Source organism: Theropithecus gelada, chromosome 1, assembly GCF_003255815.1.
Source record: "Theropithecus gelada isolate Dixy chromosome 1, Tgel_1.0, whole genome shotgun sequence".
Taxonomy (NCBI): Eukaryota; Metazoa; Chordata; class Mammalia; order Primates; family Cercopithecidae; genus Theropithecus; species Theropithecus gelada.
In genome coordinates, this window is record NC_037668.1 from 82,696,392 (window position 1) to 82,708,341 (window position 11,950).

Below are 11,950 nucleotides of genomic sequence, written 5' to 3' on the forward strand. Positions count from 1 at the left end.
TATCAAAAAGAAATAAAGCAAGAGAAGGACTCCACACCTGCCTTGGTGCCCCACAGCTCTGGGGACACACCACACACTTAGCGATCTCCCCTGGCCAGATTAGGATCTGCTTGAGGGCAAGAACAGGTTTTGCTTTTTTCTCTATTCTCATCCCTGAGCAGAGGGCCTGGCCCAGTGCTGGGGCTCAGTGCAGAGTTTTGCTTTTTGGTTTATTTGTTGTTTTAATATAGCAATCAATAAATGAATGGATGATTTGTCTTCCCTCAGATCATGGGCTCCTCTGAGGACACACTGAATCGTCCTTGCATCCAGAGTCCCTTGCCTGGAATCGGGGCGTCTCCGAATGTGTGCTGAATAAGCAAATGAAGGCAGAGTTAATGATGAGCTCCCCAGCCTCATGAGTTCACGCCTCCTGGAGAGGCTGCCTCTGAAAGCGGTGACACAGCGCCCTATGGTAAGAAGCTGTGAGGAGGGAAGTGCTAGGTGCTGAGGGAACACACTGCAAATTGGGGGGTTGGGAAAGGACGTGACATTCAGCCATGAGGTGGGATCAGGGAGGGCTTCTCAGAGGAGGGCTACTTGGAATTGACCTTAAGGAATACATAGGAACTTCCCAAGCCAAAAATGGAATGGAAAGACATTCTGGTCAGAGAGGCAATAAATTGCTTCTGATAAGGAAGACGGCTAGAGATAGTTCTGGCTGGAGCACAGAGCACCCCCAGGTGTCATGGACACACAACTGGAGAGCCACCAGAAGCCAGGTGCAGCAGGGCCTGCTGGACCAAGCTCTGAGTTTATCTTCATCTTTGTGGCCATTGAAACCATTCTGATGAGGAACGATACTCCTCTCTGCCCCTCTCTTCCCTTCAACACGCACGAACTCCTGCACTGAGCACAATCCCTGGACACTTTGAGTCCCACTCTGTAGCATGGACTTGTCGTAACTTGAAAGTATAATTGGCACCACAGGAAGGCAGCCTCCTCCTCTGCTGCATGCCCCTAGGCAGACACTGCTCATGTGAGAAGCAGGCCTGTGGGCAAAAGAGGGTTCTACACCAGGAGAGGACTGGTCCGCTGTGTTTCTTTGTCTGAAGTGAGAGCTCATATTGGAGGAGGAGGATGGCAAGAGAGGCCGGAAAGGAGACTCCTATAATAGCCCAGACTAGGGCAGTGGGTGGAAGGGGAGGAGACAGATTCCAGAGATAACTGTCCAGAGGCAGTCCACCTGATGGACTCCTGAGCCCACCCCTGCACCCTTAGTCCAGCTCAGCCCAGACAGGCTGGACTGTGAGGGTGGCTTTGCAGTCAGGAAGGCCTTGACTAGGAATCTGCCCAGGCTCTTCTCAGCTGCGTGACCTTGGTGAGTTACTTACTCATTTCTTTATCCATAAGACAGAAATCATAACAGCATCCCATGGGGACGTTATGAAGGGACACCGAGCAATGTCATTGGAAGCATCCAGCCCATCCCTCAACACTTATTTAGTCACTTTCTCTCCCATGTTGACTCTGGGGACCTTATTGCTCCCTCATCCACTGTAAGGAAAGAACCCTTATCCTACTGCTGCTGCCTCTGGTTCTGAAGGACTCCCCACTTTTGCCACTGTGGAGGATGCAAATCTTTGGTCTTTGAGAGCCCTTTCTCCTCGGGCCCAGAGCACACCACTTGTTCATTTGTTTAGTGCCTAAGCCTAGAGGAGTGGAGGCCAGCAGGGATCAGGAAGGTGGGACTCCTGTTTTTATGAAGATTCCTCAGAATTAGAATGTGGCTACTACTATCATCACCATCCTCACCATCAGTAACATTTATGGAGCTCTTGCTATGTGCCAGGGACAATATTGACTACTTTATATCTATGTCTTTTCCTTTTTCTTTTTCTTTTTTTTTTCTTTTGTTTTTAAGACAGAGTCTTGCTCTGTCGACCAGGCTGGAGTGCAGTGGAGTGATCTCAGTTCAGTGCAACCTCTGCCTCCCAGGTTCAAGCAATTCTCATGCCTCAGCCTCCTGAGTAGCTGGAACTACAGGTGTACACCATCACGCCAGCTAATGTTTGTTTGTTTGTTTGCTTGTTTGTTTGTATTTTAGTAGAGAGAGGGTTTCACATGTTGTCTAGGCTGGTCTGGATCTCTGAGCTCAGGTAATCTGCCACCTCGGGCTCCCAAAGTGTTGGGATTACAGGTGTGAGCCACCGCCCTGGCCCACTTTACACCTATGTCTGATTAAATCCTTACAACACCTCCATGAGGCATTAATATCACGGTTACATCCATTTTACAGATGAGGCAACCAAGGCTCAGAAAAGTTGGCTGGCTTCTCCATGGTCAACACAATTAGTAAAAGGGGAAGAAGGGAGTCTTACCCGGGTTTGTTGGATGCATAGCCTGATGTCTGCACTCACAGCTTCCAATAGCAACTTATTTGTATCAAGCATGTCTTGACCCAGCACCAAAATTGCAGGAGCAATCACCCAAACAGACCCTGTCTGACTTGGCCCCTCTGTCTGGAGGCCTGCTCTTCAGCTCAGTGGCACCCCCATCAGGAGCCCTTCCTTGAAGCCCCCATGGGTAGAGACTCTTCCTCTCCTGGCACCCCTTGTAATTTTGTCTTTGTATCCCATCTGACCGGCTCACTCTCTGAGATGGGTCACAATTGTGTGTGTAAGTGTGACAGGGCAAACAGACCTGAGTGCAAATCCTCATTTTGTTACCCACTTACCATATGGTCATTGGTGAGATATTCAACCTCCTCAAGCCTCAGATACCTTATCCTTAAAATAGTAGTGACGTCTCCCTCATGAAGCTGTAATGAAGATAAAATGAGTTTGCCCATGTAAAGGGCTTAGTACAGTGCCTGGTGCATAACCAGGGTTCAATAATGTTTGCTATTATTATTATTGTTGATGTTGATGACATTGCCCATGGCGGGCATGATGCCTGGCACACAGCAGGTTATGTAGCACACACAAGAAGTTCATCTCTCTGTCCCACTAGACTGCAAGCTCCCAGACGGGAAGGACCATGTTTATCTCTGGTCCTACTAGGTGTCATAATGAATCTCAATACATATGTGCCAAATTAATGTATTTCTAAATAATTCCATCAATTCATAATAATGCCCGCTAAAAATACAACAGAGCAAAACCAGTAATAGTTAATCTGCCAACCAACAACTTCTTTTGCTTTCTTTTTTCCTTTTTTTTTTTTTTTTTTCAGAGTCTCTCTCTGTCACCCAGGCTGGAGTGCAATAGCACGATCTCAGCTCACTGCAACCTCCGCCTCCTGGGTTCAAGAGATTCTCCTGCCTTAGCTTCCTGAGTAGCTGGGATTACAGGCACCTGCCACCATGCCCAGCTAATTTTTTGTATTTTTAGTAGAGATGGGATTTCACCATGTTGGTCAGGCTGGCCTTGAACTCCTGACCTCAGGTGATCCACCTGCCTCAGCCTCCCAAAGTGCTGGGATTACAGGCATGAGCCACTGCACCTGGCCACCAACAACTTATTTTGGATCACCTCTTTAGGTTAGCCCTGCAGAGCACTGGGCACAGCCAGAAGTCGGGGGCACAGTGTTGGTACTCCAGGACAAAGGCAAAAATCAAATGTCTGTGTGTCTGGGTGTGATTCCAGCAGTTTATCTGGTGTCCCTCATCTGGAACAATGATGGGAATTCAGTTCCTTTTGACAAAACCCGCTTTTCACTTTGGTGCGGGCTTTTGGTTTAGGTGTGTGGGGTTGACGAACACAATGTTCAACACGGGAGAGTCCATGCCCTCCAAAGCTGGTGGCTGAGAGAGGGGAGTGCAACATCTGGATCTAGACATACCTGGGTTTTCTTCCTGGCTTCAGTACTCACTGGCTGTGTGACCCAGGGCAAGTGATTAGACCTATCTGGCCTTCAGTTACTCTGATGGGGTCGGTATCCCTCCTGAAATGTTTTGGGGATCAAGCAAACAACAGTACAAAACTTTGTAAACTGAAAGTACTGTATTAGTGATACAAATATATTAGTGATAGACATATATTCAGATCATCTGTTTGTAAGATTAAGGGTATAATGAGATAATGACTCTTAAGTAATTAAATGTGATTATGTAGGAAAAGTGACTCAAAGGGCCCCTGGCACACAGTGCTCAATACAGCATTAACCATTGTTAATACTCCGTTGCATCTGCTGCTCCTCTACCTGGTGGCTGTCCCCACAACCCCCATTTCCACAGAGCTCACTCCTTCGCCTCCTTTGGGTCTTTGCTGGAATGTCATCTTTGAAGCCAGAACTTCCTGACACCTTGTTTTTCACTACAATCTACTCCTACTCCCAGCACCTCCAGCACTCCTGATACTCTCTCTCTTGCTTTATTTTTCTCCATAGCATTTATTGCCATTTAATATAGTAAATACCTTTCCCATCTTCTGGTTTACTTGTATTCTGTTCCCCACCCCACCCCTAGCCCCAGCAGAATGTAAGCTCCATGAGGGTAGGGATTTTTGTTTTTCTTCACTGCAGCATCCCGGTGCCTAGATTGAGGACACCAAAAATTTTCTGTAAATGGCCAGAGCATATTTTAGGCTTTGCAGGCCATATGGTTTCTGTCGTAACTACCCAACTCTGTCACTGTAGCACGAAAGCAGCCATAGAATATGTAAACAGATAAGCATGGCTGGGTTCCAGTGAAACTTGGCTTAATTAGCCAGGCACTGCGGTGCCTGCCTGTAGACCCAGCTACTCCGAACAGTGAGGCAGAAGGATTGCTTGAGCCCAGGAGTTCAAGGTTGTAGTGAGCTGGATCTCACCACTGCATTCCAGCCTGGGCGACAGAGCAAGACCATGTCTCAAACAAACAAACAAAACAACAACAAAAAAGAAACTTTTTTTTTTTTTTTTTTTTAAGCAGCAGGCAGCAGCGAGAATTTGGCCTGTGGGTTGCAGTTTGCCAATTCCTGGCCTAGATCAACGCATGGCACATTGTATTAGCTTGGTGGAAAGTAATGGTAAAAACCGTGATTACTTTTGCACCAACCTAAGAGCTGCTCAATAAATATTTATTGACTGAATTAATTGTGAACAAATGAGCACAGGACTCCCAGAGACACCTGGTACAGTCCCTGGTACACAGCTGCACTCAGTAAATACATATTCCTTCCTATTTTGTGCTTAATAAATATGACAAGGTAGGCTATGATAAAGTGTACTAGAGGTATGAAGAAAGTGTTGTGGGAGAATTGAGGGGGTGGCTCTGCCCCTTGGGATGAGGGAGGCCTTCAACAGTGTCTGTATAAGAGTTCTCCAGAGAAACAGAACCAAAAGACCAATAGGATATGTGTGTGTGTGTGTGTGTGTGTGTGTGTGTGTGTGTGTGAGAGAGAGAGAGAGAGAGAGAGAAGGAGCAAGAGATTTATTTTTGAGCAATTGGCTCACATGATTATGGAGGCTGGTAAGCGCAAAATTTGCAGAGTGGGCCAGCAGGCTGGAGACCCAGGGAAGGGCCAATGTTGCAGTTCAAGTCCAAATTCCCTCTTGCTTGAGGGAGGTCAGTCTGTTCTAGTTGGGCCTTCGACTGATTGGATGAGGCCCACCCACATGAGGGAGGCCAATCTGCTTTACTTGAAGTTCATAGATTAAAATGTTAGTCTCATCCAAAATATGCTCTCCAGGACCAACCTGGCTAACATAGTGAAACCCCGACTGTACTAAAAATACAAAAATCAGCCAGGCATGGTGGTACATGCCTATAATTCTGCTATTCAGAAGGCTGAGGCAGGAGAATCACTTGAACCTGGGAGGCAGAGGTTGCCGTGAGCCGAGATCATGCCCCTGCACTCCAGCCTGGGTGACAGAGAGAGACTCTGTCTCAAAAAAAAAAAAAAAAAATTCAAAAACAAAAACACCCCAAAATATACTCTCACAGAAACATTCAGAATAATATATAATATTTAACCAAATATCTGGGCACTGGTTGTCTTAGTGTGTATGTGCTGACAAAATATCTGAGACTGGGTAGTTTATAAAGAACAAAAATGTCTTTTTTTTTTTTTTTTGAGACGTGGTCTCACTTTGTCACCCAGACTGCAGTGCAGTGACACAATCTTGACTCACCAGCAACCTCCGCCTCCCAGGTTCAAGCAATTCTCCTGCCTCAGCCTCTTGAGTAGCTGGGATTACATGTGCACACCACTACCGCCCGGCTAATTTTTGTATTTTTAGCAGAGATGGGGTTTCACTATGTTGGCCAGGCTGGTCTCAAACGCCTGACCTCAGGTGATCCTCCTGCCTTGGCTTCCCAAAATGCTGGGATTACAGGCATAAACCACCGCATTCAGCCCAGAAATTTGTTTCTTACAGTTCTGGATACTGGAAAGTCCAAGATCAACTTGCTTTCAGTTTCTGGTGAGGGCTGCTCTCTGCTTCCAAGATGGCACTTTTCTGCTGCATGCAAACATGGTGGAAGGGGACAAAAAGGGATAATGTTGTGTCCTCATATGGCAGCAGAAATGGAAGGCTAACAAGGGTCAGGCAGCTCTCTGAAGCCTCTTTGATTGATTGATTGATTGTTTGATTGATTGAGATGGAGTCTCACTCTGTTGCCCAGGCTGGAGTGCAGTGGCGTGATCTTGGCTCACTACAACCTCCACCTCCTGGCTTCCAGTGATTCTCCTGCCTCAGCCTCCCAGGTAGCTGGGACTACAGGTGCACGCCACCATGCCCAGCTGATTTTGTATTTTTACTAGAGACAGCGTTTCACAATGTTGGCCAGTCTGGTCTCAAACTCCTGACCTCAGGAGATTCACCCGCCTCCGTCTCCCAGAGTGCTGGGATTACAGGCATGAGGCACTGCTCCCAGCCCTGAAGCCTCTTTTATAAGGGCACGAATCCATTCCTGAGGTCAGAACCCTCATGACTTAATCACTTCCCCCAAAGCTCCATCTCTCAATACCATCACATTGGGGTTTAAGTTCCAACCTATGAATTTCAGAGGGACAGATACATTCAAACCATAGCAGTAGTCCAACTATGTTGACCCATGAAATTAATTATCACAGTGTGCAAAGTTGCTTCCCCCACAAGCAGACCCTAAGTCAAGGAGTCAAGGGCAAGTAGTTTATTTCATAGTGATCCCAGGAAGCACTGCTTGGGAGTGGAGAAATAAGAGGCGAGGAAAAATCACACAAGGTGTGATTATGAGCAGGTTTTGCTGCAGAAAACTGGGCCTCAATCCCTCTGGGGACCTCAGTCCCTCTAGGAGACAATGCCAGACTGCCTCAGAATTATCCTACTCTCAGGGCTTAGGAGGCTGGGGTATTTATCCTCCAATGTCCATTCACCATTATTAGTGGAAGACTGCTTCTGGGGCCACCGACCACCCGGTGCTTCCCGTCTGCTTGGGCTAAGAGAGAGCCCTCGGTTGAGAGTGACAGATGCTTGCGGTAGGATGAAGGGCACGCACCTGGTGCATGAGGGCAGAGGGAATGTGGGCAGGGCACTTTAGTGATACTTGGGCTGACCTTGTAGGATAAGCCCCCATCTTGTTTAAGATAGTGTTTTTCAAGTCTTTGACGCTCAGCGCTAAGACTAATCCTAAGTGGGGCGGTCACTAACAGCTGTGCCAGCAGAAAGGCAGAGAGCATTTTCTGTCTCTTGCGCCCAGTTGGAAAACTCTCTGGGAAGGACTCTGATTGGCCCAGCTTGGGTCACGTGCATGCTCTTGCGGTCAGGGGGCGGGGTATTATTATTGGCAACCTCCACCGCCACTCATAGTGAGGGGAGGAGCAGTTAGTAGCCCACCAAGATGAGGTATGCCACTCCCAGCAGGGAGGGGGCTGGGCAGGTGAAACAATGAATCTCCTGTACAAGAAGAGTTCTTTCGCTTGTTTATTTTATTTTGTGGGTGACAAATAAAACTCACAGAGGAGCTGCAAGTTTAATGAAACAATTTACATGCCAAAATAGAACAAGCCTCACCACAGAACTATTGACTGGTTTGGAAACACAAGCACAAAACATCCATCCTAATTTTATGTATTCAGTGTATAGAGCAACATATGTGATAGAAGAGAAAATAATCTAAACCCCAAGTAATTAAAAAGCCATTCATTAGTACTCTTTAGCCTGCCTGCCATTCAATGCTGTATAAAGGGACCTCAGGAGAGTTATTTAACCTCTTTGAGCCTCAGTTTCCTTGCCTGTAAAATGGGAATGATGCTAATCCCAACACTTTGGGAGGCCGAGGTGGGCGAATCACAAGGTCGGGAGATCGAGACCAGTCTGGCCAACATTGTGAAACCCTGTCTCTCCTAAAAATACAAAAATTAGCCAGGCATGGTGGCATGCACCTGTAGTCCCAGCTGCTTGGGAGGCTGAGGCAGGAGAATCACTTGAATCCAGGAGGTGGAGGTTGTAGTGAGCCGAGATTGTGCTACTGCACTCCAGCCTGGGCAACAGAGTAAGACTCAACAAAACCAAACAAAAAAACAAAACACTACAGAGGTTGTATTCCAATGAGACCTGGGAGGCAGGAAAGGTGCCTTAGGTAGTGGAGCAGGGGGAGCAGAGGCAAGGAAGTGGGAAGTGAGAGCAGGTGTACAGCCGGCTGTGCAGCCTGGGGTGCTGTGCGGGAGGAGGAACTGGGGAGAAGGAGGGAAGCCGCTGTGTCTCTAACCCCATCAGCAAGCCCCGCCAGAGACTCCGGCCCCAGGAACCGGGGAGGGTTTCTCACTGGAAGCATGCCCGCAGTGCTGGGGATCTGTTTCCATCTGCTCATTTTACTGCTGAGTTGTAAAGTGCTAAATGTCATTATCCTCCCCTTCCTTAAACAAGAAAAAAAGTTAACAGCCCGAGAAAAGGAGATATTTCACTTCATTTGGCATCCAGCCACCATCATCCACACAGGGTGCTCCCTTGGGGTCTGGCTAGGGATGGAGAGGAGCCCTATTCTGTTCTGCTTTCAGCTTCTAGCACCCACTCTGTGCAGGCTCCAGGCTGGGTGGCCAGGTCAGAGCTCAGCCTGGCTGCGGGCAGAGTAGCCAGCCACCCTCTGAACAGCTCAAACACTGCAATAGGTGCCAAAACAGAGGGAAAGTAACTTGTTCAAGGTCACTCTGCTTATTAGGGACTGTTCTATATGGCTTGAGAAAGTGAACTTGAACCAAGGAAAATTACGGATTTCAACTCAATAGAAGGACAAACTCAGAAGACTTAGATCTGTTGAAAAATGATTCCTTCATGAGGTAGTGAGCTGTTTGTCTGCCAGAGGCATGCAAGTGTTGACTAGACCCTCCTTTCAGAAGACTCACTATAGAGAGGAGTCTGCTCCAGATGGGGGGTGGGGGGTGCAAAAAAGCTTATGATTAAGGGTCTTTCCAACTCTGAGACTCTAGAAACCTGTAACTGAGAAATCTCATCCATTTTCACGATCTTTAACATGCCTTGCCCCTGCTGTCTGAACAGGAGTTTCTGGCTGCCTGATGATGGCATGACATAGAGGGAGTGAGCAGGCAGAACAAGGTGTGATTCATCTTCATTATTCTGATTATGGGGTCACTAAGGCTTTCACTCTGTAGGGCTCCCTCGAGGACTTCCTGCTGCTTCCACTGTTTGACAGTTGATCCTCCCAGCGGCCCAGTGGGCAGGGGTGTCCTACAGGGCTCAAAGCTGTACTTAAACATCACTCATCCATTGAAGCTGCAGTTCCTGGGGACTGCAAGGCCTGGCCTTAGCAGTGACTTGTTGAAGGCGGCAGCCATAGGCCAAATCCCAAGGTCTGGGAACAGCCATGCCCTCTTCTCCACTGGGCTGTGGAAAGGCCACTAACCCAGGATGAGTATGGCCAGTGTGGAGAGGGACTGGGGTTGCCAGCTAAAATCCTCAGTAGCTTCTCTTAGGCTTCCCACTGGTCCCTAGAGCCTAGCATAACTTGCTCACCGTGGCCTAGACTGTGAGCTCCTGAAGGCAAGGACAGGGTCTGTTTTGTTCCCCACTGTGGCTCCAGAGCTTGGCAGTATGCTTGGCACTTGATCAGCGCTTGGTAAACATCTGTTGAGTAAGCGAATGGAAAACCTGTAGTCTTTCTGAATGTGACAGAAGTGAACTTGGGAAGCAGGCACCCCTAAAAGGGCAGACAGCACTGTACCATGAGTGATATGGTTTGGCTCTGTGTCCTCACCCAAATCTCATGTGGAATTGTAACCCCCAATGTTGGAGGTGGGGCCTGGTGGGAGGTGATTGAATCGTGGGGGAGATTTCTCATGAATGGTTTAGCACCATCCCCCTTGTGCTGTTGATATGATAGAGTTCTCACCAGATTTAGTTGTTTAAAAGTAGGTAGCATCCCCGCCCCTCTCTCTTGCTCCTGCTCTGGCCATGTAAGACGTGCCTGCTTCCCCTTCACCTTCTGCCATGATTTGAAAGTTTCCTAAGGCCCCCCATGAAACTGAGCAGACGCCAGCATCATGCTTCCTGTACAGCCTGAGGAAAATGAGTCAATTAAGCCTCTTTTCTTTATAAATTACCCAGTCTCAAATGTTTGTAGCCATGCAAGAAGGGACTAATGCAATGAGTCTGGCAGTTTGGACAAGTCCCTGCTCTTTGGGCCTCAGTTTCCCAATCACAGAATTGGGGAACTGGCGTGAGGCTGGATAGGAGGTAGGAAGTAAGGTCATGTTCCTTGGCTGAGCTCCAGACTGCAAGGGTCCTTGGGCTGCAGAGCTGGCCCCAGCCTTGGTCATGTGGACCTGGTAATGGAACCACATCTTTGGGACTGACGTGCCACATCACTGCTGGGCGTTTACTCAGTTCAACATCCAAAACTAAACCTGTTTTATATGCCAAGTGCACTGCGGGCCATGGGGCCAAATGGGTTGTGGTTCCTGCTATGAAGAACCCAGAGTCGAGTGGGGGCAATGGACATGCAAAGAGAAGGAAAGAAATGCAACACGGTGGGACAAAATGCCCAAGAGGTCTCCATGCGTGAAAGGGAGTGATTAATGAGAGCTGGAAGGATGTGCGAGACTTCCTGGAGGAGGTGCCTTTGAGCTGACCATTTGGGGTAGAAATGACAGGAAAAAAGCCAGTCGAGTAAAAGGGTGGACAAAGGCACCAAGATAAGGCAGTGTGGGAGCAGTAATCAAGGGTAAAGTAACAGGTAGGGCTGGTGCTCACAGGGCATGGAAAAGGCCCAACTCCACACCGAAGATGACACAGCTCTTGCACAGGGCCGTGTTCCAGGAGGGAGCACTGAACGAGGCTGGTCTGGTTCAGATCTTGGCCCTTCACATACTTACCCGTGACCTTGTTCTGTGTCTCAATTTTCTCATCTGTAAAATGAGGATTCTAATACCTAACCTTCAGAGCTGTTGAGAGCATTAAGTGAGATTACAACATGAGATTACATTAAGTGAGATTACATGAGATTAGCACAGAGTAGGCAGTCTGGGAAATGGGGTTTCCTATCTCTCTTTGGCTTTTTGTTAATATGCAGATACTCCTGAGATAAGCTATAGTGGGCGTGTGTTAACCATTTCTATAATTAGGATGAATGAAATGATCAGAAAGTTTACTGAAAAAGTTATGAAAGGACAGGGAGGCAATGGAGGGAGAAATACATACCTTTGGGGACAGGAAAGACAAGAAAGGAAACAAACAAACTGGGGACCTGGGGAAAAAGACAAACTTCATCAGCCTCTAAGTTTTGCTAGCAGACTGCCTTAAATTCAGTTTGTTTGTTTAAGGAAGGAGAAGAAAGAAATGGGATCCCATCCTAGGGACAGTCATGGTTCACAGTCTTGGGCAGAAGAGGGATGGGGGTGGTTGGGGGGTAGAAGTGGACAGGGGTGTGTGTGGTCTGCTGTGGAGTCACCTTCTGGCCTCTGCTGCCATGGTGGTGAGAGGAGAAAGAGGGTGAGAGAGAATGTCACCATTCAAAGTGGTGAGCCATGGTGAGACATGAGAATTCAGGAGC